At 43.1% G+C, this 26,741-nt stretch overlaps 1 long non-coding RNA gene across 2 annotated transcripts in view; it reads right to left on the reverse strand.

The window, feature by feature from the left end:
- LOC137352689 (uncharacterized) overlaps positions 1-26,741 on the reverse strand; it is a 58,316-nt gene that overhangs the window by 26,455 nt on the left and 5,120 nt on the right. For both annotated transcript variants that reach the window (XR_010969759.1, XR_010969760.1), the window contains exon 2: positions 20,234-20,297. This is a non-coding gene — a long non-coding RNA (uncharacterized lncRNA). The remainder of the gene's footprint in view (positions 1-20,233; positions 20,298-26,741) is intronic.

Raw genomic sequence — 26,741 nt, forward strand, 5'->3', positions numbered from 1 at the left:
ATTCAGTTATGGGATATGCCAATTGAAGATACATCCACTAACTTTTACTAGTCGTGGGAGCTCATTGAACTTATGCAGCACTACATGCAGGTCCTTGGGGCGAGACTTCTGGCATTGACCGCTACTGCTTTCTGGTCTCACAGCCTTCAGAAAGTTTGTCTGGAGTGCCTCCTGTCCGCCTGTGGATAGATGACATCTCTCCTCCTTTTCACCTCCTGCACCAATGTCTACAGTGCAGCACTGGAAAATCTTGGAGTCCGCTCTCTACTGAAGTGCCATTACATGAAAAGTAGTTTCAGAATGATTTCTAGTACCTACCCCAGCCACAATACACCTCCTCTTTAAGAGATGCATGCTGACTTCAAATAGTGCAGGCTAGCTTTAACTCATGTTAGCCTTTCACGATTATGCGCCCCCTGCTCATCTGTGCAGCCACTCAACAGCGTTGGCTGCACACTACAGTAATTTAAATTAGCAAGTAACATTGGCACCACTCAACTGCCAGGCAATGAACATCTCCAACAAGAGAGAATCTAACCATCTCCCCTTGTCATTCAATGGCGTTGTCATCACTGAATCCCCCACTAACAACATCCTGGGGGTTACCATTGACCAGAAACTTAACTAAACCAACCATATTAATACTGTGGCTACGGAGCAGATCAGAGGCTGAGAGTTCTGTGGCAAGCAACTCACCTCCTGACTCCCCAAAGTCTGTCCACCAGCTACAAGACACAAGTCAGGGGTGTGATGAAATACTCTCCACTTGCCTGGATAAGTGTAGTTCCAACAACATTCAAGAAGCTCAACACCATCCAGGATAAAGCAGCCCACTTGATTGGTGCCCTAACCATCACTTTAAGCATTGACCTCCTCCACCATCAGTACATAGTGGCAGCAGTGTGTACCATCTAAAAGATGCACTGCAACAACTGACCAAGTCTCCTTCGACAGCACCTTCCAAACCCACAACATCTATCACCTAGAAGGACAAGGGCAACAGACGCTTAGGAACACCACCAGCTGAATTTCCCCTCCAAGTGATGCACCATGCCTACTTGGAACTATATTGACGTTCCTTCACTGTCGTTGGGTCAAAATCCTGGAACTCGCTTCCTAATAGCACTGCAATGGTGTATTTACACCACTTGCACTGCAGTGGTTCAAAAAGGCAGTTCACCACCACCTTCTCAACGGCAGTTAAAGATAGGCAATTAATGCTGGCCTTGCCATTGATGCTCACATCCCATGAATGAATAAACAAAATTATAAAGTTTGCGTGCTGCCTGCATCAGAAGCAACAGGCTCGGGGTAATCCCCATCACAATTCCACACCCATTCTTGGACCCTGTCCAATTTCAAAACCATTGTTTTTTGTTCCTCTTTTTTAAAAAGAATATTTTGAAGCCCTGGTAACAAAACAACCTCTTAATTTTTTTTGTCTATGATTTCAAATATTATTTATATATTCCTGTCAGGGGACTCATTTTTTGTTAAGTGTAAATCATTTTGACTGACAAGTGCCAACTGATATTAAGGATAGCCTAGGCACAATCTCTGCACTGATGTTTACATCTGTGCTATTTGAGAGGCCACAAGACTTCACTAGATTCCACAGCTTGGGTCATTTCAATATTTTTCATATCCTTTGTGAGTCTTGCAGAGGGAACATTGGGAATAGAAGCCCAAAGAATGAGAAGTGTGAAGATCCAAAACAGCTGCTGCTCAAAATTAAAGAGCAAAGGCTTCACATGGGGAGAAAATGTTGAAACATTTTCAAAACCGGAAAAACGAGATTTTGACAATTGCAAAGGCTGTATGCGGAGAGAGTATTTGGGGCATTTACTACTAACCTCCAGGGGTGGCGTGCAACTTCTGTGTTTCTGTGCAAAGGTGCGGTCTAGGGCTCATACATTTTACTAATCAACAATACTACGTACTTTCTACTTAGTCTGGTGTCAAGTACATACATGTATGATCATGAAAAGGCATGTTTGCAATGGGTTATATCGAAATAGTTGGCAAAATGGGTGATAGAGAAAACAAGAATATATGACATTGAGTGATTATAAAGTCCCTGAAACATTGATGTTGTTTCACCATATGAGCCGTATGACAACTCAGAAACTAGCTTTTAATGCTTTCTGTGCAATAAAGTCTTGTGTAATATATGAATAATATATGGTACCTCCAGTCATATGAACAGGTTTGATCTTCTCCTTCTCCCAACTCAGCCACAACTGTGAAGGATGAATGGGGTAGGTGAGAAATCAAATGCTAAGATCTGAGCCCAGTGAAAGCTGCTTCTTGTTAGTTCTCTCACAGACTTGCACTCACTGACTTATGCATACTCATTCTTACTCTTTCACTTATTCACACTTACTTCTAGACTCACTCATGCTGTCACATTCATTCAGCAACTCGCACACTCACCCCTTTACTCTCATATGCACTTACTCTCACACACTATCGCGGTCAGTCTCTAGATCGCACTCTGTCTTTTACTCAATCACTTATTCCTTCACACGTTCTCTCTCACTATTTCACTTGTTCAATCCTTTCTCACACAGTAGCTCACCCCCTTTAATCTCATTCACTGTTGATCATACTCGTTCACTCACTCCATCTTAAACTCATTTTCTTCCATTCATTCTCATATCCATTCACTGGCACTCAAGTCCACACACTCAATTTCTTGCACTTGCTCACTCACTCAGTCACACTCTTTTTATAACTCAATAGCTCTGTCCTGTACCTGAGGGTATGAGGAAATATTACTCCTGATCATTTTTTCTCTCTCTCTGTCCTGACCCCTATCTCACACTGATCTGATACCAGCCCCTCCTTGCCCTTTTGTTCTATGGGACCCCAGAGATAGACCCCTCCACTCATTAGCAGCACAGTATCAGCAGCCCTATAAGAAATTCTGTCCTTGGAATTAATGCCTGAAGCTCAGCCAGAACCTGGGGCAGACTCCCACTAAGTTCTACCTTTGGAATTTGTGCCTGTGATTCTCTTTCCTATACCCGTTGCAATTTTTTTTAACAATATGGAGGTGACTTACCTATTTAGTATGCTAAAGCAACAAACCATCTGAAAGACATAATAACCCTCCTGGTTATGGTCGGTGATGTGCTGCATGTCCCATGGTGCCGAAGGGTCCTTTCACTGGACCCACCTGGAGCCCCTGAATGTCTTCAGGCCCTTTGCAATTGCACAGGTTACACAGCCCTACCACTGCTCCTGACTTACTATTCTACACCTCCCTACAAACTTACAGTCCTGTCTTCATATCTCATGCCCACTCATAAAATGTCCAATAAAAGCCATGCCACACTCACATCTTCCAAGGCTTCAAGTTGGATACATGGTAGCAATGAGTGACTCCCTGTATATTGGGAAATAAACCACGCTATGGATTTCAGTGGGAAGTGTGCTGGCCATACTAACCAACTAGCAGTCACTTTTTGAAGCATGTATGAGCAGCACAATGCCAGATATTACAGTGCTTGGACAGATTGAGCCATTGCCACAACATTTGAGAGCAATAGTGATCTTATCATCAACTGGAAGTGCCATTTCTATGTTGCAAGTTTGCTGAAAGTGCCCTTGTTGCAAACAATTAAGTTCTGTCCTGCTAACCTGGAAGAAGCAGTTAGTTGTCATGTGTATTGGCAAGAACGTGTTCAAAAGACTGCAAAACATGTTTGGGACCATCCCCACTACAAAGTTCTGTTGCATTGAAAATAAGCTCATTTTAAGTATGAACAAAAATGACGGATAATTTTTTTCCTAAAAATTAAGAAAGGAGGGAGAAAATGGGAAGCTACAGATCTGTTAGCCTGATGTCAGTAGTAGGGAAAATACTAGAATCTATTATAAAGGATGTGATTAATGGACACTTAGAAAATAATGGTCTGGTTGGGCAGAGTCAACATGGATTTATGAAGGGCAAATCATGTTTGACAAACTTGTTGAGTTTTTTTGAGGATGTTACGAGCAGAGTGGATAAAGGGAACCAGTGGATGTGGGTGTATTTGGACTTTCAGAAGATTTTTGATAAAGTCCCACATAGGAGGTTACTAAGCAAAATTAAAGCACATGGGATTGGGAGTAATGGATTGAGGATTGGGTAACAGGCAGAAAACAGACAGTAGAAATAAACGGGTCATTCTCAGGTTGGCAGACTGTGACAAATGGGGTAGCACAAGGATCAGTGCTTGGGCCACAGTTGTTCACAATCTATATCAATGATTTGGATGTGGAGACCAATTGTAATATATCCAAGTTTGCAGATGATGCAAAACTTGGTGGGAAAGTGAGTTGTGAGGAGGATGCAAAGAGGCTTCAAGGGGACTTGGACAGGCTGAGTGAGTGGACAAGAACATGGCAGATGGAATATAATGCGGATTAGTATGAGGTTGTCCACTTTGGTAGGAGGAACGGAGATGCAGAGTATTTCTTAAATGGTGAGAGATTGGAAAGTGTTGATGTACAAAGGGAACTAGGTGTCCTTGTTCATAAGTTATTGAAAGCTAGCATGTAGGTGCAGCAAGCAATCAGGAAGGCAAACGGTATGTTAGCTTTTATCGCAAGAGGTTTTGAGTACAGGAGCAAAGAAGTCTTGCTTCAATTATATAGAGCATCAGTGAGGCCGCACCTGGAATATTGTGTGCAGTTCTGGTCCCCTTGCCTGAGGAAGGATATTCTTACCAAAGAGGGAGTGCAGCAGAGGTTCACCAGACTGATTCCTGGGATGGTGGGATTGCCCTATGAGGAGAGATTGAGGAGACTGGCCTGTACTCTCTGGAGTTTAGAAGAATGAGAGACAATCTCATAGAAACTTACAAAATTCTTAAAGAGATAGACAGGGTAGATGCAGAAAGGATGTTTCTCCTGGCTGTGGAGTCTAGAACCAGGGGACACAATCTCAGAATAAAGGGCAAGCCATTTAGGACTGAGATGAGGAGGAACTTCTTCATTCAGAGGGTGGTGAATCTGTGGAATTCTCTGCCCCAGAGGGTGTTGAAAGCTCAGTCACTGAGTAAGATCAAGACAGAGATTGATAGATTTCTAATTGCTAATGACATCAACGGATATGGTGATAGTGCGGGAATGTGGCATTGAGGTAGAGGATCAGCCATGATCTAGAATGGCAGAGCAGACTCGAAGGGCTGAATGGCCTCCTCCTGCTCCTATGTTCCTAATACTCTGCGATAGGGCATATCCACCATAAGTGTCAGGTTGTGCCTGTTTGGAATCTTCATTGTTAACCCTGCTGATGTTTGTGGGGGCAGGAGGAAGTCCTTTAATTAATGTGCCTCTGGCTTTGAGCCAGATCACCAGTTGCATATCTGTGGTGCCCACCAGTTGAAGAGGCTGCATATTGCAGTGTACTGTGCTAGGATCTCCCCAGAAAGGTCATCAATATTCACCCTAGTTTTATCAACTTGTCTTCCCACCTCGGACGACTTGTGCATCTGAACCCTGCAAGACCCCTACTTGTTTACTCCTTTTAAATTTTGACCCTTTGGTGTATATGTCCTGTCCTTAATCTTCCCCCCAAAATCATTCTCATGACATTAAGTTTCATTTATCTACCCACTTATGAAGTCCCCCTGAAGTAGCTGAAAGCCCTTTTCAGAGATATCTACAAATTCGTGTTATCTAGAAATTTTCATATTATGTCCCCTATGCCCAAATTTACATCATTTAAAGATATGAAGAACATCAATGGCCCCAATGTAGGCCCCAGGGAATATGGGTGTATACACGAGTTCCTCAGGGTAGTGTCCTAGGCCCAACCATCTTCAGCTGCTTCATCAATGACCTTCCTTCAATCATAAGGTCAGAAATGGGGATGTTCGCGGATGATTGCACAATGTTCAGCACCATTCGTGACTCCTCAGATACTGAAGCTGTCCGTGTAGAAATGCAGCAAGACCTGTACAATATCCAGGCTTGGGCTGATAAGTGGCAAGTAACATTCACGCCACACAAGTGCCAGGCAATGACCATCTCCAACAAGAGAGAATCTAACCATCTCCCCTTGACATTCAATGGCATTACAATCGCTGAATCCCCCACTATCAACATCCTAGGGGATACCATTGACCAGAAACTGAACTGGAGTAGCCATATAAATACCGTGGCTAAAAGAGCAGATCAGAGTAACTCACCTCCTGAATCCCCAAAGCCTGTCCACCATCTACAAGGCGCAAGTCAGGAGTGTGATGCAATACTCTCCACTTGCCTGGATGGGTGCAGCTCCAACAACACTCAAGAAGCTCGACACCATCCAGGACAAAGCAGCCTGCTTGATTGGCACCCCATCTACAAACATTTACTCCCTCCACCACCGACGCACAGTGGCAGCAGTGTGTACCATCTACAAGATTCACTGCAGCAATGCACCAAGCCTCCTTAGACAGCACCTTCCAAACCCACGATTTCTACCAACTAGAAGGACAAGGGCAGCAAATGCATGGGAACACCACCACCTGCAAGTTCCCCTCCAAGTCACACATCATCCTGACTTGGAAATATATCACCGTTCCTTCACTGTCACTGGGTCAAAATCCTGGAACTCCCTTCCTAACAGCACTGTGGGTGTACCTACCCCACATGGACTGCAGCGGTTCAAGAAGGCAGCTCACCACCTACTTCTCAAGGGTTATTGGGGATGGGCAATAAATGCTGGCCTGGCCAGTGACGCCCAAAATCCAATGAATGAACATGAAAAAATCTCCCATGAAAAAATCTTCCCAGTCCATGAAACATCCATTAACGGCTACTCTTTGTATTCTGTACTTTAATTAATTTCCTATATACGATGCCCTTTCTGCCTTGCGCCTTTATTTTAATAGCACCCCTCCTATGAGGCACCTTATCAGTCATCTTTCATGTATATCGATAAAAAAAATCTACTGCATCCCTGTGTTTCGTTCTCCTTTGGCAGAAAGGATGCAATATTTGTTGAAAGGCTTTTACGACCTCAGTGAGACTGTAACGTTAAAAATTAGAAATGAACCCACAGATCAACTTAAAGAATTACGTAGCAAAATTTCACGTTTTAAGACTTTTATTCCAACAACTAAGCTAAAAGAAAGCCCTATTAACTGAATCGGACTTTGTAAGTAGCTGATACACCAAATAACAGAGAAAGTTGTTTTCTTTACTTATTAAATAACTTGAAGACCTCACACCACACTTATACGCTACACAATCCCCTTTGATGGCAAAAACCTAGTTGCAATGGGTTGGATCTCTCAGACCTTTTTAAAATCAATATCCTTTTTACTCACTTCTCCGAGCATTTTCGACCTGGACATCCATGAATAAGGTGATTCTGTTTACAATCCAAAAGTCGGGGAGGGTGAAACCCATTGTTCTTCAGGTATTCTACCCCAACAGACTCTTTTTCAAAAAAAATCTTTGATCTGTGTTCTCTGTTATCCTGGTAACCAAGATTTCGGTCTTGTCTTTGAACAGAGGGGATGTGAGGTCATGTGACTTCTCCGACTCCATCTTAAACTTTGAAAAATCACAGTTTTTAAAACATAATCATGTTACAAAGTCCAGCGTTTATAACAATGGCATACGTACATCGTTTCAGTGTTGAACCTCACCCACGTATCATTATATCGTTTCCTGCCTTCACCCACTGAGTTCTGCTGAAAAATTGGTAGACTGAGGGAAGAAAATACCAGCCCTGAGATCTCTGCAAATGCATAAATTGGTCATACTGCAGATACAGAAAATGACGATCGAGAAGTTAAGGTCTCATGCTATTCTACTGCTTCAAATTAATTAAAAGTGGTCTTGAAATCACCACAGAAACTCAGTCCTATAGCAATATATTTTGTGTAATCACTTATATATTGTCTGTTCCATTGCCAATAATTCAATAGTGTCAATCCTGCTGTTGGCAGAGAATTCAGTTATTGTTGGTGAAGACATACAGATGTGTACAGAGTCTCTGTGGGAGGGTGTGTGGGAGCACAGAGAAAATAAGCAGTGATTACGTGTGTAGTTGTGGCAATGGAGCAAGTACAATGCTACTTTAATTCTGTGAAGGAACAAGGAGACAGAAGGGACTATTAATACCAGGCCTAAGCGTCTCAAACAGACCAGAAACACAGCAAATTTACATGTTTCCAACTCAGGTCCGGTTCCCCTATGTGAGTTAAGCCACCAATCTTTGGGATTTTTGCCATCATCACAGCAACAAAAGCAGAACCAGATTTTTTTTTTAAACTGGTGTCCATGGATATTTGCATTCAACAATTAGGGAGCTGAATAACCCTGCAGAATCAGAATTTTTGTTTAAAGTTTAATGTATTTATTTTGAATTTGCTACTATTATGGCATTCGCCACGATGGGGGCATGGCTTCTTCTTTCCCCTGTTTTCTCTTCCCTGCACCTTATAACTGAGAGCACTGATTTTAACCTTCCCAGCCAGCAGGTAAAATTGATGAAATTCACTTCCCGCCCCATTCTCATCCTGAACTGACTCTGCGTGATCTTAACAGACCTTCTGACTTTGTTATGAAACTAGTGAACCCTTCAAATTAATATGTTTAATTTGAGGGGTCCACAATGGAATTGGGGCCGCGATGAGATTTTAACTGCACAGGGCAAAGACCTGCCCAACTACCAATGCATTCAGTCTTACCTCGCAAGATTGCACTCAGAATCTGACTGACAAAAAAATAATTAAAAATGTTTATGGAATGTGGATCATTATCTCAAGAGGGTTAAATTTGATGGGAAGGAGATGATACTTCAGTTAGTCAGACTCCATTTGGAGCACTGGGCTCAGTTTTGGGCACTGAACCTCAGGAAAGATATATAGACCTAGAAGGGATACATCACAGATTCACCAGAATGACACAAAGCTTCATGGGCTTTATTATGAGGACAGTTTGCATAAACTTGGATTGTATTCCCTTGAGTTTAGAAGTCTGGGGGATGAGCTAATCAAGATATTTTAAATGGTAAATGGATTCAATAGAGTAGATACAAAGAAACTACTTCCAGAACAAGGGGGCATAATCCTTTTAACACTGTGGCATCAGAACTGTACTAAGTTGTAAAATCATTGACTCACTTTCTGTACTATATCCAGATCCTGAGGATTGCATTCCTAAAGCTGACGATTTGTGAAATCACTTTATGTGCTTACTGGACAGCGTTAGAAGTCTTTCTGGTGCTGCTGGAGCACAGGAGTATAATTCTCTCCCTCACCTTTTCCACAAACACCTCCAGGGAGTCTTCTGAGAGCCTGTGGGCTTGCCTGTGACTCCTTTAATCAAAGATTCTGGTGGTATGGTTGAGGGTGGATTGTTAGCCACAGAACTCCCTGCTCTTCTTTGAATAGTGCCATGGGATCTTTTATGCCCACCTGAAAGGGCAGACAGGGCCTTTGTTTAACATTTCACCTTTGACACATTGAATGCTCCCTCAGATACTGAAGTGTCTGCTTAGATGGTGTGCTCAAGTCCTGGAGCTTGAATTATGACCTCCTGACTCAGAAGTAAGAGCACCAACACTGAGCCAAGCTAACACTGAGCTTTTACCCACAGCTGCTTCTAGAAACACAATTACGGTATTCTGAATTGTGTTCCCATTTGCCTGGTGTGTATCCAGTGTATTTTTTGTTGTTTTGACAATTAGTTATCATTCTGTTCAAAACAACTTGCCCTAAATTACACAAATATCATGGAGTACTGAACATCATAGTCAGATTGTGCAACTATGAAATCTCTGTTGCTTCACTTCAACTGAGTACATCATCATGTGAACCAACTGGACAGATTTTTGTATCTATATGAAATCTCTGTTGCTTCACTTCAACTGAGTACATCATCATGTCAACCAACTGGACTTATTTTTGTTTCTATATTTGTGCCCTGTATGAACAGTAAACAAAACATATTCATAAACCAAGAATGTAGATGTGGGCAACAAACATGTCCCAAATTTACATAAAAGTGGCATCATCACCACCACCTGCAAGTTCCCCTCCAGGTCACACACCACCCTGACTTGGAAATATATTGCCATTCCTTCACTGTCACTGGGTCAAAATGCTAGAACTGCTTCCCAAACGGCACTGTTGGTGTACCTACATCAGATGGACTGCAGTGATTCAAGAGACGGCTCACCACCACCTTCTCAAGGGCAATTAGGGATGGGCAATAAATGCAGGTCTGGCCAGTGATGCCCACATTCCATGAAAGAATTTTTTAAAAATCATGATAAACCATTACTGCTCTCATAGGCTTGCTTTAACTTCCCAAGCACTTAGAAGTAATCAAACTCCCCAACTCAAAATTCCCTTGTATCATAAGTTATGTAATCGGAGTGTGATACTTGGTATTATTTTGGGGATAGTGACCATAACTCTGTAAGATTTAAGGTAGTTTTGGAAAGGACAAAGGTGGACCGGAAATAAAGGAACTGAATTGGGGGAAGGCCGATTTCAATATGATAAAACAGGACCTGGCCAAAGTGGACTGGGAGCAGCTACTTGTAGAAAAGTCTACAATAGATCAGTGGGAGTTATTCAAAAAGGAAATAGTGAGAGCTCAGGGCCAACATGTTCCTGTAAAGATGAAGGGTAGGACCAACAAGTCAAGGGAACCCTGGATGTCTATGAATATAAAGGATTGGATAAGGAAAAAAAAGGAGGCTTATGGATTCAGGAGGCTGAAAACAGCGGAGGCCCTACTGGAGTACAGAAAGTATAGGGGGGTACTTCAAAAAATAATTAGGAGAGCGAAGAGGGAGCATGAAAAAACACTGGCGGGCAAGATAAAGGAAAATCCAAAAGCGTTTTATAAGTATATTAAGGGCAAGAGGATAACCAGGGAAAGAGTAGGGCCCATTAGAGACCAAAGTGGCAATCTGTGTGTGGAGCCGGAGGACATATTAGCATTGAAAGGGAGGTATGAGCAGTTTTAGTGTGCTTAAAAGTGGATAAATCCCCAGGCCCAGATGAGGTGTATCCCAAGCGGTTATGCAAGGCAAGGGAGGAGATAGCAGGGGCTCTGACACAAATTTTCAAATCCTCTCTGGTCACAGGAGAGGTGCCAGAGGACTGGAGGACAGCGAATGTGGTACCATTATTCAAGAAGGGTAGTAGGGATAAACCAGGTAATTACAGGCCAGTGAGTCTAACATCAGTGAATTTATCGGAAAGAATAATGAGGACAGGATTGATCACCATTTGGATAGGCAGGGATTAATCAGGGATAGTCAGCATGGTTTTGTCGGGGGAGATCATGTCTCAAACTTGATTGAATTTATCGAGGTGGTGACGAGATGTGTAGATGAGGGTAAAGCAGTTGATGTAGTCTACATGGACTTCAGTAAGCCTTTTGATCAGCTCCCGCATGGGAGATTGGTTAAGAAGGTAAGAGCTCATGGGATCCCGGGCAATTTGGCAAATTGGATCCAATATTGGCTTAGTGGCAGGAGGCAGAGGGTGATGGTCGAGGGTTGCTTTTGCGATTGGAAGCCGGTGACCAGTGGTGTACCGCAGGGATCGGTGCTGGGACCCTTGCTGTTTGTAGTGTACATTAATGATTTAGACATGAATATCGGAGGTATGGTCAGTAAGTCTGCAGATGACACTAAAATTGGTGGTGTCTTAAATAGTGAGGAGGAAAGCCTTAGATTACAAGACGATATAGATGGGCTGGTAAGATGGGCAGAGCAGTGGCAAATGGAATTTAATCCTGAGAAGTGTGAGGTGATGCATTTTGGGAGGACTAACAAGGCAAGGGAATATACAATGGATGGTAGGACCCTAGGAAGTACAAAGGGTCAGAGGGACCTTGGTGTACTTGTCCAGAGATCACTGAAGGCAGCAGCACAGGTAGATAAGGTGGTTAGGAAGGCATATGGGATACTGGCTTTTATTAGCCGAGGCATAGAATATAAGAGCAGGGAGGTTATGATGGTGCTGTATAAAACGCTAGTTAGGCCACAGCTGGAGTACTGTGTATAGTTCTGGTTGTCACACTATAGGAAGGATGTGATTGCACTGGAGCGGGTACAGAGGAGATTCACCAGGATGTTGCCTGGGCTGGAGCATTTCAGCTATGAAGAGAGACTGGATAGGCTAGGGTTGTTTTCCTTCGAGCAGATAAGGCTGAGGGGAGACATGATTGAGGTATACAAAATTATGAGGGGCATAGATAGGGTGGATAGGAAGAAACTTTTTCCCTTAGCAGAGGTGTCAATAACCAGGGGGCATAGATTTAAGGTAAGGGGCAGGAAGTTTAGAGGGGATTTGAGGAAAAATGTTTTCACCCAGAGGGTGGTTGGAATCTGGAACACACTGCCTGAAGGGGTGGTAGAGGCAGGAACCCTCAGAACATTTAAGAAGTATCTAGATGAGCACTTGAAATGCCATAGCATGCAAAGCTACGGGCCAAGTGCTGGAAAATGGGATTAGGATAGGTGCTTGATAGCCGGCACGGACATGGTGGCCAAAGGGCCTGTTTCTGTGCTGTATAACGTTATGACTCTATTGCACAAAACATTCTGATATCACCAACTATGATGTGACTTCTCTACTGTACAGACATGAAAAATGTTCATACATGTTGCTGTATGGCTGAGAATAGAACAATAAGAAGCATTATGCCGATCCAATTTTATATAATGACCTCAAATATTGCGACAGAGACTCTGCATTAAGATAATATTAAATTGTTCCTCCAGAGGATTGATCTAAATTACTGTTGAGATGGGACAATTTGTTGCTGAGATTGCATGGTGTAAAATTCTGCCCACCAAATTTACCTATAATTGCAGCATTATTTAAATTGAAACAGGACCAAAGAAAGATTGTATTGCTCTCAGTTGAATTAGATCTCCAACTACTTAAATTATGAATATTTTGAGATCTAATTCTGATATTCTTCCCAATCTAGAACATAGCTGGTGGTATAATCTGGAATAATTAACATGCACCTATCGGCATTGTGGCAAATTATCCCTTTGACAATGGATTTCATAGCTGAAAGATACCTTAGGCAGCCTTGATGTCTCCTGGAAATGTAAAAGTAGTAACTTAAGTTCATAGCGCTGATTTCCCTTTGCTCTACATTTGCCCCATTAGATTTCAAAGGACTATATGGTTCAGGCATGGTGCCTGGCAATGGTAGTATAGTGGTTAGATTACTGGAACAGTAATCCAGAGCCCTGCACCAATGATCTAGAAATATGAGTTCAAATCCCACCACAGCAGCTGCAAATTTAACTTAAATTAATTAAATAAAGTTGGAATAGAAAGCTAGTATCAGTAATAATGGCCAAGTAACTACCAGATTGTTGTTAAAAACCCATCTGATTGACTAATGCCCTTTAGGGAAGGAAATTTGCTGTCCTTAACCCTATGGGGATTGAGTCGGGGAGTGGGAATGACTGCATAGCTCTGTGGAGAGCTGGCATGGACTCAATGAGCCAAATGGCCTCCTTCTGTGCTGTAAATGACTTTATGTGACTACAAATGACAGAAGGGGATACGAGGATAGTGTGGAAAAAAAGGCATTGAAGTGGATGATCAGCCATGATCATATTGAATGGTGGGACAGGCACATTGGGCTGAATGGCCTACTTCTGCTCCTATGTTCCAACATGAAGTCCATTGCAGTAGTTCTGGATACTAATGAGGTAAGTTGTGTATCATGAGATAAAAGAGTAGCAGGAGGTCTGTTTGACAGTTTGTAACAGCAAGATGTGTATCTCCTTGATTCCAGCTTGCTTTTAAACCTTTGACCAGGTGAGAAAAGGGTCTAAGGGTTCCCGCTCAGCCTTTACCCTGGTTTGACCGTAACAGGGTTAAATTTTTAAAAACATTGTGTTTTTAGCTTCCCTTCAGTGAATCCTTGTTCACTGCTTTCCAATTGTAATGGCAAAGAAATCAACCAGACAGGTTTTCTTAGATTTAAAAAAGAAAGGTGTAAGTTTATAAACCTTAAAACTCTAATTCGGTTAAAACTACTAAAAATACATGACGTGACCATGCCAGCAATAATATACGCACACACACGCAGATAGAGACAGAAAAGAAGAAAGAATCAAGGGGAAAAGTTTGAAGCAATAGCTGGAGTTCATTTACTGTCTTTTGGTTTGATGTAAAATCTTTGATTGCAGTTCAATTTTGCCATTTTGTTGGGGCCCAGTGCACTTTCAAACTTGTTTCGATGGTTTTTTGTCTTGAGGCGGTTTCCTTCTGTGGGTCCCTGTCTTTGCGTGAGGAGGAGAGAGGGAGAGCCAGAGAGTGATGTTCTTCCTCAACTGTACTGTGAGAACAATTCAAAACTCCAAGTTGGCCAGCAGGTTAGTCATGTGACTAACCCCTTATTTGGGAACAACCACTCCTGCAGTTTTTGGATTGTCCCTTTTAGCAGAAGCCCTCAGTGGTGAGGGTGGGTGGGGAGTGTGTGGAATGGAATACTGGCTTTTTATACATTCAGTGTCTGGTGATCAAAATCCATTTGGGTTAATTGAATCAGGGAGCAGTTCTATTGTCTGCTCCAGGCAACTGTTTCTTAGAATGCAAATTTTCCAGCCACTGTCCTTTTAAAATGTAGGTACAGCCATATTTCAGTCCAGTAAGAGTTTGAAAATTAATGTTCCATATGACAAAATTAATATGCCACAATCTTGGCAGATAGGGTTTCCATCACACAGTTATTCACTTTTTTTCACCATTCTCCTTGTTTTACACAGGATCCATTCAGCACTACTCATATCTAACAAGGGAGGCAGGACTAACCTGGGCACTTGATTATTGGATATCATTCTACAGTGTGCTGACAGGAAGCATAAATGAGATTGAAGTAGGAAAACAGAGAGATCTTTATCCTTCAACTAGAACATCTGTAATCAAGCTGTCACAAAAACTGATCAACACGGCACACTGGAGGGTGTACTGAGCAACTTTCAGCCCTCGGACTTGAAACTATCACTTATGGTTGGGAGTAGAAGTGATCTGTTACCAGAATTACTGGGCCAACTAAAGTAATGAGATTTTATTTAGAACGAACATCAACAATTGCAGAAGAAATTAAAATTTTTGCTATGTCTTAAATAGCCATGTCATTTCAGAATAAGTTGGCTTCACGGCTGTTATGTAAGTCAATGATAAGATTCTACTAAATTCTAAACACTGCCATCAGTCTTCATTCAAAGTAATGTTTGCTCGTATTGCTGCAGATAGGTGTAACAGTTGATCGCACAGAATAGCTGATGGTGACCCTTTTAACATAGGGGTCAATACCGGACTACTTGTGTTTACTTAAAACATACTTTTCAGTCCTCTGTTATGAATCTGATCTTGCTCCTAAACCAGGCTTGTTTTCACAGTTGCTTCTAGTGCATGAATCGCAAAAGGTTAGTATGCAGGTACAGCATGTAATTAGGAAAGTTAATAGAATGTTATCGTTTATCGCGAGGGGAATTGAATACAAAAGCAGGGAGATTATGCTTCAGCGAAACAGGGCATTGGTGAGACCACATCTGGAGTACTGTGTACAGTACTGGTCTCCTTATTTAAGGAAGGATGTAAATGCGTTGGAGGCAGTACAGTGAAGGTTTACTAGACTAATAGCTGAAATGGGCGGGCTGTCTTTTGAGGAAAGATTGGACAGGCTAGGCTTGTATCCGCTGGAATTTCGAAGTGTAAGAGTTGCCTTTATTGAAACATATAAGATCCTAAGGGGTCTTGACAGGGTGGATGTGGAAAGGATGTTTCCCCTTGTGGGAGAATCTAGAACTAGGGGTCACTGTTTAAAAATAAGAGGTCACCCATTTAAGACAGAGATGAGGAGAATTTTTTTCTCTCTGAGGGTTGTGAGTCTTTGGAATTCTCTTCCTCAAAGGGCGGTGGAAGCAGAATCTTTGAATATTTTTAAGGCGGCGGTAGGCAGATTCTTGATAAGCAAGGGGGTGGAAGATTATCGGGGGTAGGCGGGACATGTGGAGTAATCAGTTCAACCATGAAGTTATTGATGGTGGAACAGGCTCGAAGGGCCGAGTGGCCTACCCCTGCTCCTAATTCGTATATTCGTATGTAAGAAGCATCTGGACAATTGCAGACAGTGTCTATGCAACATGTATTGACTGACAGTGTTTAGCTGCTCAGAATGTGTCTCCTTGAGATTTTCTAAATACAGTAAATTAATGTTTACAACATAGCGAGACAACACCATAGTGTATACAAATAAAAATCAATCAGTATCCTGGGTCTTTCCTTCAGCAATTAGCTAATAATGATGGATCCTTGTGTCCAAATACAACATTGTTGTTGTTGTTGCTGTTATTTCAAAATTAAAATCTATTTATTGGTCAAAGAGGAGAGTTGCCAAGGTATTAGGAAAGGACTGGTACGAGGTTAATTGCTTCCTTCCATTTCTGTGACAGATTTACGTACGACCACTGAATCATAATTGATTTTTCAATCTGCAATCATCAAATCCAAGATAGAAAACATTGGACAGAATTTTATGCCTCCCCAAATGAGCTGGCTAGTGGTGGGGGTGGGGGGATGTAAAGTTGAATGGGAGTCTGTGGGGTCCGTTCCTGACACCCTCCCGCCCCCACTGCAATTTTATGTGGGGCAGCGGCGGCGAGAAACGGCCCACCCGCCCCAGGCCAATCAAGGTCCTAAAGTGGCCAATTAACTGGCACTTAAGGACCTCTTCCCGCCACTGTGGGTATTTTAAATACTTAAAGACATATTGAATAAAATTAAATAAATTCATTTATTTTTCCCCTCTCACACCTACCCCCGCCCCCCCAACCCCCGAAGGCATAAGCCTCAAAAATTAGTTGCCTTCTTGTGGGCCGGTGGGGAACTCTCCTTATCGGGAAACTTGTGCCCCACAGAGGGCTGTCCCCGAAGCCCCAACTGCCCCCAACACACAACAGTACCCCTGCCCCCCTAACCAACTGTTGCCTCACCGGGGCCCGACCGATTGTCTCCGGCGAGGCCTTAAAAGGTACCTGTCTTCTGGGGCCATCCTTCATCTTGCTTACGATGTCTGGGTGTAGTCCCAGCAGTGGCCACCATTCCTGGTGGCACGGCTGGGACGAAGAGCTGCTGGCCTGCTGATTGGCTGGCAGCTCCACTAGGCGGGACCTCCTGTCTCAAGGAGGTAGGAAGTCCCACCCAAAACCAATTAAAGGCCTAGGGAGCAAAAAATACTGATCTGGCTCCCCAGGCCCAGCGGAGGCGGGCTCGCCACGGACTTTTCAGCTAGTGGATGGGGCCTCCCGCCCAACTAAAAATTCTGGCAATTATGTACGTGTACTGATATAAATATCCTCAACATTGACTCTGGACCCCATGAAGTCTCATGACATCAGGTCAAGCACGGACAAGGAAACCTTCTGCTGATTACACCTACTGCCCTCCCTCAGCTGATGAGTCAGTACTCCTCCATGTTGAACAGCACTTGGAAGAAGCACTGAGGGTGGCAAGAGCACAGAATGTACTCTGGGTGGGGGACTTCAATGTCCATCACCAAGAATGGCTCAGTAGCACCACTACTGACCAAGCTGGCCGAGTCCTAAAGGACATAGCTGCTAGACTGGGTCTGCGGCAGGTGGTGAGGGAATCAACATGAGGGAAAAACATACTTGACATTGTCCTCACCAATCTGCCTGTCACAGATGCATCTGTCAATGACAGTATTGGTAGGAGTGACCACCGCACAGTCCTTGTGGAGACGAAGATCCGCCTTCACATTGAGGATACCCTCCTTTGTGTTGTGTAGCACTACCACTGTGCTAAATTGGATAGATATCGAACAGATCTAGCAATGCAAAACTGGGCATCCATGAGGCGCTGTGGGCCATCAGCAGCAGCAGAATTGTACTCAACCACAATCTGTAACCTAATGGCCCGGAATATCCCCCACTCTACCATTACCATCAAGCCAGGAGACCAACCCTGGTTCAATGAAGAGTGAAGGAGGGCATGACAGGAGCAGCACCAGGCATACCTCAAAATGAGGTGTCAACCTGGTGAAGCTACAACACAGGACTATCTGCGTGCCAAACTGCATAAGCAGCATGCGATAGACAGAGCTAAGCGATCCCATAACCAATGGATCAGATCTAAGCTCTGCAGTCCTGCCACATCCAGCTGTGAATGGTGGTGGACAATTAAACAACTAACTGGAGGAGGTGGCTCCACAAATATCCCCATCCTCAATGATAGGGGAGCCCAGCACATCAGTGCGAAAGATAAGGCTGTAGCATTTGCAACAATCTTCAGCCAGAAGTACCAAGTTGATGATCCATCTCGGCCTCCTCCTGAAGTCCCCAGCATCACGGATGCCAGACTTCAGCCAATTCGATTCACTCCGCATGATATCAAGAAACGACTGAAGGCACTGGATACTGCAAAGGCTATGGGCCTTGACAATATTCCGGCAATAATACTGAAGACCTATGCTCCAGAACTTGCCGTGCCCCGAGCCAAGCTGTTCCAGTACAGCTACAACACTGGCATCTACCCTGCAATGTGGAAAATTGCCCAGGTATGTCCTGTAAATAAAAAGCAGGACAAGTCCAACCCGGCCAATTACCGTCCCATCAGCCTACTCTCAATCATCAGTAAAGTGATGGAAGGTGTCGTCGACAGTGCCATCAAGCGGCACTTGCTTAGCAATAACCTGCTCAGTGACGCTCAGTTTGGGTTCCGCCAGGGCCACTCAGCTCCTGACCTCATTACAGCCTTGGTTCAAACATGGACAAAAGAGCTGAACTCAAGAGGTGAGGTGAGAGTGACTGCCCTTGGCATCAAGGCAGTATTTGACCGAGTATGGCATCAAGGAGCCCTAGCAAAACTAAGGTCAATGGGAATCAGGGGCAAACCGCTCCGCTGGCTGGAGTCATACCTAGCGCAAAGGAAGATGGTTGTGGTTGTTGGAGGTCAATCATCTGAGCTCCAGGACATCACTGCAGGAGTTCCTCATGGTAGTGCCCTAGGCCCAACCATCTTCAGCTGCTTCATCAATGACCTTCCTTCAATCATAAGGTGAGAAGTGGGGATGTTCACTCATGATTGCACAATGTTCAGCACCATTTGTGACTCCTCAGATACTGAAACAGTCCGTGTAGAAATGCAGCAAGACCTAGACAATATCCAGGCTTGGGCTGATAAGTGGCAAGTAACATTTGCGCCACACAAGTGACAGGCAATGACCATCTGCAACAAGAGAGAATCTAACCATCTCCCCTTGACATTCCATGGCATTACCATCGCTGAATCTCCAAAGCCTGTCCACCATCTACAAGGCACAAGTCAGGAGTGTGATGGAATACTCTCCACTTGCCTGGATGGGTGCAGCTCCAACAACACTCAAGAAGCTCGACACCATCCAGGACAAAGCAGCCCGCTTGATTGGCACCCCATCCACAAACATTCACCCCCTCCACCACCGACGCACAGTGGCAGCAGTGTGTACCATCTACAAGATGCACTGCAGCAACGCACCAAGGCTCCTTAGTCAGCACCTTCCAAACCCGCGACCTCTACCAACTTGAAGGACAAGGGCAGCAAATGCATGGGAACAACACCACCTGCAAGTTCCCCTCCAAGTCACACACCATCCTGACTTGGAATTATATTTCCGTTCCTTCACTGTCGCTGTGTCAAAATGCTGGAACTCCCTTCCTAACAGCACTGTGGGTATACCTACCCCACATGGACTGCCGCGATTCAAGAAGGCAGCTCACCACCCCCTTCTCAAGGGCAATTAGGGATGGACAATAAATGCTGGCATAGCCAGCTACGCCCACATCCCATGAATGAATAAAAAAAATACACATATAATTGTAGTGTTGCAGTGTTTTGAAATTGCAATTGCAATGTGCATTAGGTACACTTGGAGTTGCTGTAGAACACAAGTGCTAGCAAAAGGAAAGTGAAAGTAAAACAGAAGAAAGAAGAAGCCTTTATGTTTAACAGCCTGCAAACTCTGCCTCACATATCTTATACTAAACTCGGCTAAACCTCACGCCAGACCAGAGAGACATCACAATAATATGCACTATTTAATGTTTAAAATTAATAGTTTATATATAAAGTCACCACCTGTGCTGAACTGAACCATGTAGACAATTTAGACGCCAAGTTTGACCTGCAATCAATCCTGAATTTACTGATGAAAGTAGGGGCATTATAACTGACTTCAGCTTACTTACCCAATATCTATGGAGATGAAAGGATCAGCCGGAGTTCCTGTCCCTAATTGCTATCCAGCAATGCCTGTTAGAAAACACATATGGGGTGAGCATTGGACATGACAGTGATAACACCAATCGCCCAACAGCATTCACACATGATGTTAACACAAGAAGGATGACCACTTGTGCAAGGTACGCGAGGGCTCCTGTGAACTCTACATCAGCAAGAGTCAGCCTTTTGGTAGAGTTGAGGAAAAGTAGAAATCAAAAATATTTTGACACCCAAAAATATGTTATATGCAGGTATATATTACTGAGACTTTTTCTATTAGTGACTCTCACTACTCACCTCTGTAATAGTCATCAAGTCAAATTTATTGGGATGTATAACGGTAAGTAAGACAAGTTATATGAACAGTGCATTTTCATGTTTGTATTTTAGGGGTAATTTCCCAATTTCATACTCCTGCCAGTGAGCTTTGCCCATCGAGCGCCTAGAATAAATTCAGCTGAGTTGCACATGATGGGCTGGATTGTATGAGCTCGCCGCCAATCTCGGCGGTAAGCTCCAAAAATGGCGGACCACCTGTGCAGGCCACACACCAAAGAGCCACCGCAATCTCAAGCACAGTGGCTCATTTAAATGACCGGGGAGGGCCGCCCCCACCCCCCCCATCACATGGAGGGGGCGGGCTGTCCATCCCCAGCAATGGCATCAGTTGTCTTTGCGCAGGCTCTGGCGGCATTTTTAAAGGGCTGTCAGCCCTACTGGCTTATTTAAATATTTAAAGACATAGTGAATAAAATTAAATAAATTCATTTATTTTGCCCCTCTCCCACCCCTCCCCCACCCCCCCCCCCCCCCCCACCAATAACAATTACATTAACTATTTTCCCTTAAATAAAAACAAGAAATGCTGGAAATACTCAGTAGGTCTGGCAGCATCTGTGGAGAGAGAATCAGAGTTAACGTTTCAGGTCAGTGACCCTTCTGCAGAACTATTTGCCCTTCCCTTTCAAAACACTGACTTTTACCCTCTGACCTTCCCCCCACCACCCCTGAAACTGCACAAAGTTTAAATTTCAACCCTTCCCACCATCACCTACACCCATGAGGTTTATTTGACTCTTTTCCCCACCCTCCACACTGCTAAATCTACCTCCTCCCCCCTCCCCACCAGTGTGGCACCTCGTTTCCCCAGACAGGATCCGAAGGCGCAGGAATGCCGGGCACTGGGCTGAATATCGCGTCGGGCCATCAAGATTAGATGTAAGTATATGTAAATCTATTAATTTGCTTATGCTGACTGTGTTCTCATCGATGCAGGGAGGGTCGAGCTGGGCCCTGCTGGTGTTGAGGTCCGTGGCAGGCCTCATCGGAGCCATCTTTGAGTGCCGCACCTGCCACGGATCCCAACATCATGGGCTCCTTAAAATCCAGTCTGATCTTTCCATGACTTATACTAAAGGTGGAAAATTAGGCACTACGCATACCCCAATTTCTGACCTACACACTTGCTGGGTTTGACTCAGTGCCGGAATTGTAGTATGATGATTATTTCAGATGCAACAGTTTTTAAGGAGAAAGATCTCAACAAATTTTTACATATTTTTACTTTGAAAAATTGGCTCCAAACCTACATGCACATCGGATGCAAAGATCTTTACCCAAAATAATATGTATTTTATATATGGTATGAGTTATAGCAGAATTAGAATAAGCTAGTCCTTCTATTTAAATGAATCATGTCACCTTGCCAGTTAGCTGGAGAAAAAGAAAGATAATGATAACTTAGTTCAGCCTCATCTGTCACTCTGGCAATATGACTGTTTCAGGATAATCATAGGGGGTGTCAGAAGTGAGTCTTTTTCTATGGAACCAGTTTCTATTGACAGTCGCTGTCTGCCTCTGCAACATTCATAACATGTAAGCATAGCTAGAAACTAAAAAGATATTTAAGACAACAAAGTATAAGCTCATGTTAGTACTGTGCCAAAATATGATGGCATACACTTACACCATATAGAGGTGAATATTGTGTTCACTGAGGAAAGGGATGGAAAGGAAGGCTTCTCCACATGTTTTCAGCATCAGCTTTCTCTGCTTTGCCTCAACCTTAGCTTCAGAAGGGACGTCCTCCACATCAATATGACATTTTCTATTACATACTTCAGTCTTCCCTGTGCTCCCTTGAGTAAGATTACCCATTTAGTGTCAATTAGTGCATCATTATTGGCAATTTTGTGCTCTGTACTTATGCTTTCAAGGAACTGGGTTGAGATTACCCAAATCCGTCTTATGTAGGACTCTAACAGTCAGCAGCAACATTAGACTCCATCAGTTTGGGCTGGATTTGAGTTCAGTAAAACAATACAGTCCTACAATACTACGAATATATTGGCAATTAGGCCATTATGAATGAGATAAATTATCCTCTTGTGATCTTTCCTAGTTGTACTAATAAAACTGGATTAAAGATTGTCCTGCTAATACCAGAACATGTCAATCTTCAGAACTGTCGTTGACTGAATGGTCTATGGTTCAGATTTTTAGCCAACCAAGTGTCATTGAACGTAGGAGCAAGAGTAGACCATTCAGCCCCTTAAGTCTGTTCAATTAGATCAGGGATGAATTATATTATAAATCAATTTATCCACCTTGGATCCAGATCCCTTCATTCCCTTATCTCACAGAATCTATCAATCTCATTTTTGAAATGTTCAATTGGCCTAGTCTTAATAGCTTTTTAGCAGTAGAGTTCCAGATTTCTGCTATTCTTTGTGTGAAGATGTTCTTCCTGATGTCACCCTTCAATGGTCTAGCTCTAATGTTAAGATTATGCCTACTTGTTCGGGACTCAATCAACAGTGGAAATAGATTCTCTCCATCAAATCCTTTAATCACTTTAAACACCTCAATTAGATCAATTATTTGGTTATAGGAATGTAAGTAATCTTATTTTTTTTATTGGTTAAACAAAATGCATTTGATGGCACTAAAGTAAAAGTAAATAATTATCCTCTGACATTCCACAGAACCTCTTACCTGGCCCTGACAGAACTTTAGTGAGTACCAGTCACTCTCCAAAGAAATTACATAAACAGTCATTTATGTGACAATTCTAAAACGCCTACCAAAGTTACAACAGTAGATCAGATGAGCTTCTGCAGAACCTCTGTCTAAATGCAGCTTCCAATAGCAGCTGGAGGCTCCCTATCTGCTCCTGCAGCCTGCTTTGGAGTCCTCCTGCACAAATGGAAATCAAGCCTGTCAATCAGGCAGACTTCCAGGCAGGGAACCTGTCAAGGAGATAAGCCACAGGGTGTGGAGTCAGAAATCCATTTCCCCCCAAATAACCCCCCCCACAACTGCCAATGCAACCTGCACCTCTGAATAGCAACATCATGACTTTGTGTCCTGCTGCACCTAAAACTTTGGACATAAAAACAAAGTACATCCATTATGTGTGAATTTGCTTGGAAAATAGGAGTAACTTTGCTCTAATGCTGCAGTTATGCAGAAACTTTCCAGGAAATTCCAGGCCATTGAATCCGTGCAAGAGTGTCTATATCATTCTGCCACATTTCACCATTCCACTAAGACAGAGTTTTTATTTATGTAGCATCTTTCATGACCACACACTGTTCTAAAGTACTATACACGCTGTCATGCAGGCCCCCACCTGCCAAGCATGAGGTATATTAATTTTGCCACATGGACATTACATTTCAAATTGTTGTTGAAGTGAAGAAAGGATTTGCTTTAAACAATAGCCAGATTTTGGCTGGAAAGACATTTGCACGTTAACAGACAATGTTTGGAAGGACAAAGCAGCCATTCCCTGACACATTCAACCCACAATGGACTTTTGATCACCAGACATTGAAGGTGGGGGAACTCGCATTCCATATTGACTGTGAAGATGGCCAAATACACAAATGGACATGGTTAAACCATCTAGTCACATGACTAACCTGCTGGGCAACCTGAGTTTTTTGAATTTGTACAAACAGTTTGGGCAAAGTGTCTGTTTGCTCCTGGATCGAAAAGATCTCTCCTGTCTGGCTCTCTATCTCTTTTTCATGGAACTCCAAATCTACTGAAGACACATGAACCCAAAGAGAGACAAGTCTGCGACAGCGAACAAAGTTTAAGAAGAATACTGGGCCCCAATGAAAAGCAAGGTCTACCTACAATCAAGGACACTACAGTGAGCTCGAAGAACCATAACAAAAACTCTTCAGATATTGTCTGAAACTTTTCCACTTTATTTTTCTTCTGCTCTTTTCTGTCTCTATTTGCATCTGTGTATCGTGTATGCATGCTAGCATGGGCGCGTCAACCGAATTAGAGTTGAAGTTTAAGTTTAATAAATTTCAACTTTTCTTCTTTAAACCTAAGAAAGCCTGTTTTTGGTTAACTTGCCTTATAATTGGAAAGCGATGAACAAGGATTCACCAAGCGGGAGCTAAAAACAGTGTTTAAAATTAAACCCAAATGCAGTAAGATCAATTGAAGGCTGAAAGGGAACCCTAGACATCTTTCTCACCTGGTCGTAACAACTCAATTAAGTACTTTTGAAGTCTGGTCACTGTTTTAGCATGAGAAAAGCAGCAACCAATTTGCACCCTGTAAAGATAAACTGTTTTAGTGTTGAGGGATAAATATTAGCCAGGATACCAGGGAGAATGTTCCTGCTTTTCTTCAAAATAATGCCATGGGATCTTTTACATCCATCAGAAGGACCAGATGTTATATTTGCTGTATTCTAAAATCCTCCCAATGCTCAGGTTTACTACTATTTCTGGCAACTTTATGGGCCTTTTCTTTTAATCTTGTACAATCCTTAAATTCCTTTGTTAACCACGGTTAACTGCCTTTACTTTTGGGGGTTTTGTGCCTTGAAGGAATGTTTAGTTGCTGTAAACCATGTAATAATTCTTTGAAGACTATCCACTGTCTATGCACTGTCATTCCTTTTAATGTATTTTCCCAATCCTCCTCAGCCATTTTGCCCCCATACCTTCATAATTTCCTTTGTTCAAATTTAACACCCTTGCTTCAGATTGAACTACCTCACTTTCAAACATAATGCACAATTCTACCATATTATGGTCACTCATCCCTAAAGGTTCTTTTACAAAAGATTATTCATTTGCCCTTTCTCATTACATAGTACTAGATCTAAAATAGCCTGTTCTAAGGTCAGTTCCTCAACATACTGCTCTAGAAAACCATCCCTAACACACTCCTGAAACTCATCCTCCACGCATTAGTGCTCATTAGGTTTACCCTGTCTATATGCAGATTGAAGTCACCCATGATTACTGTATTACCCATGCTACATGCTTCTCTAAACTTCTGATTAATACCATGCCCCACACTACCACTAGTGTTTGGTGGCCTATAAACAACTCTTATCAACATTTGCTGCCCCTTGCTGTTTCTTAGCTCCATCCAAACTGATTCCACATTTTGTTTTTCCAATCTGAGATCATCCCTTACTAATGTACTGACCCATCCTTTATTATCAGCGCAACATCACCTCTTTTTCCTTTTTACCTGTCCTTCCTAAATGTCGAATATCCTTGAATATTCAGTTCCCAGTCTTGGTAACCCTGTAGCCACATTTCCATATTGGCAATTAGATGATACCCATTTACCGCTATTTGTGCCTTTAAATCATCTACCTTGTTGCGAATGCTGCATGCATTCAGGTAGAGTGCCCTTAACCTTGTCTTCTTGACATTAATCTGCATTCTAAACCTAGTTGAGCCTTGTCATTGTTTCACCTGCCTTCTAATGTTACTTGCTACTTTTCTGCCTCCTGTTATCAGCTTTATTGCATTCCAATTTGAGCTACCCCTCAGGTTCCCATCCCCCTGAGAAGCGAGTTTAAACCCTCCGCAACAGCACTCCCCAAAGAGAGGGGTTCAATTATAGATTTAGTCTTCAGTAATGGATGTCAGTTGCCAGTCATGGATGAGCTGGATGAACAGCCAACAAATTCGGAACTCAGTGATGCCATTGATTCTCTAGCCAGTGGAAAAGCCCCTGGAAAGGATGGCATTACCCCTGAAATAATCAAGAGTGCCAAGCCTGCTATACTCTCAGCACCCCATGAACTGCTTTGCCTGTGCTGGAATTAGGGAGCAGGACCACAGGACATGCGCGATGCCAATATCATCACCCTCTATAAGAACAAGGGTGACCGCAGTGACTGCAACAACTACTGTGGAATCGCCCTACTCAGCATAGTGGGGAAAGTCTTCGCTCGAGTCATTTAAAACAGACTCCAGAAGCTGGCTGAGTGTGTCTACCCTGAGGCACAGTGTGGCTTTCGAGCAGAGAGATCCACCTTCGCCCGCTACAGGAGAAATGCCGTGAACAACAGATGCCCCTCTACGTTGCTTTCATAGATCTCACCAAAGCCTTTGGCCTCATCAGCAGACGTGGTCTCTTCAGACTACTAGCAAAGATTGGATGTCCACCAAAGCTACTAAGTATCATCACCTCATTCCATGA

This window comes from Heterodontus francisci, chromosome 3 (assembly GCF_036365525.1).
Source record: "Heterodontus francisci isolate sHetFra1 chromosome 3, sHetFra1.hap1, whole genome shotgun sequence".
In the NCBI taxonomy this organism is placed as follows: domain Eukaryota; kingdom Metazoa; phylum Chordata; class Chondrichthyes; order Heterodontiformes; family Heterodontidae; genus Heterodontus; species Heterodontus francisci.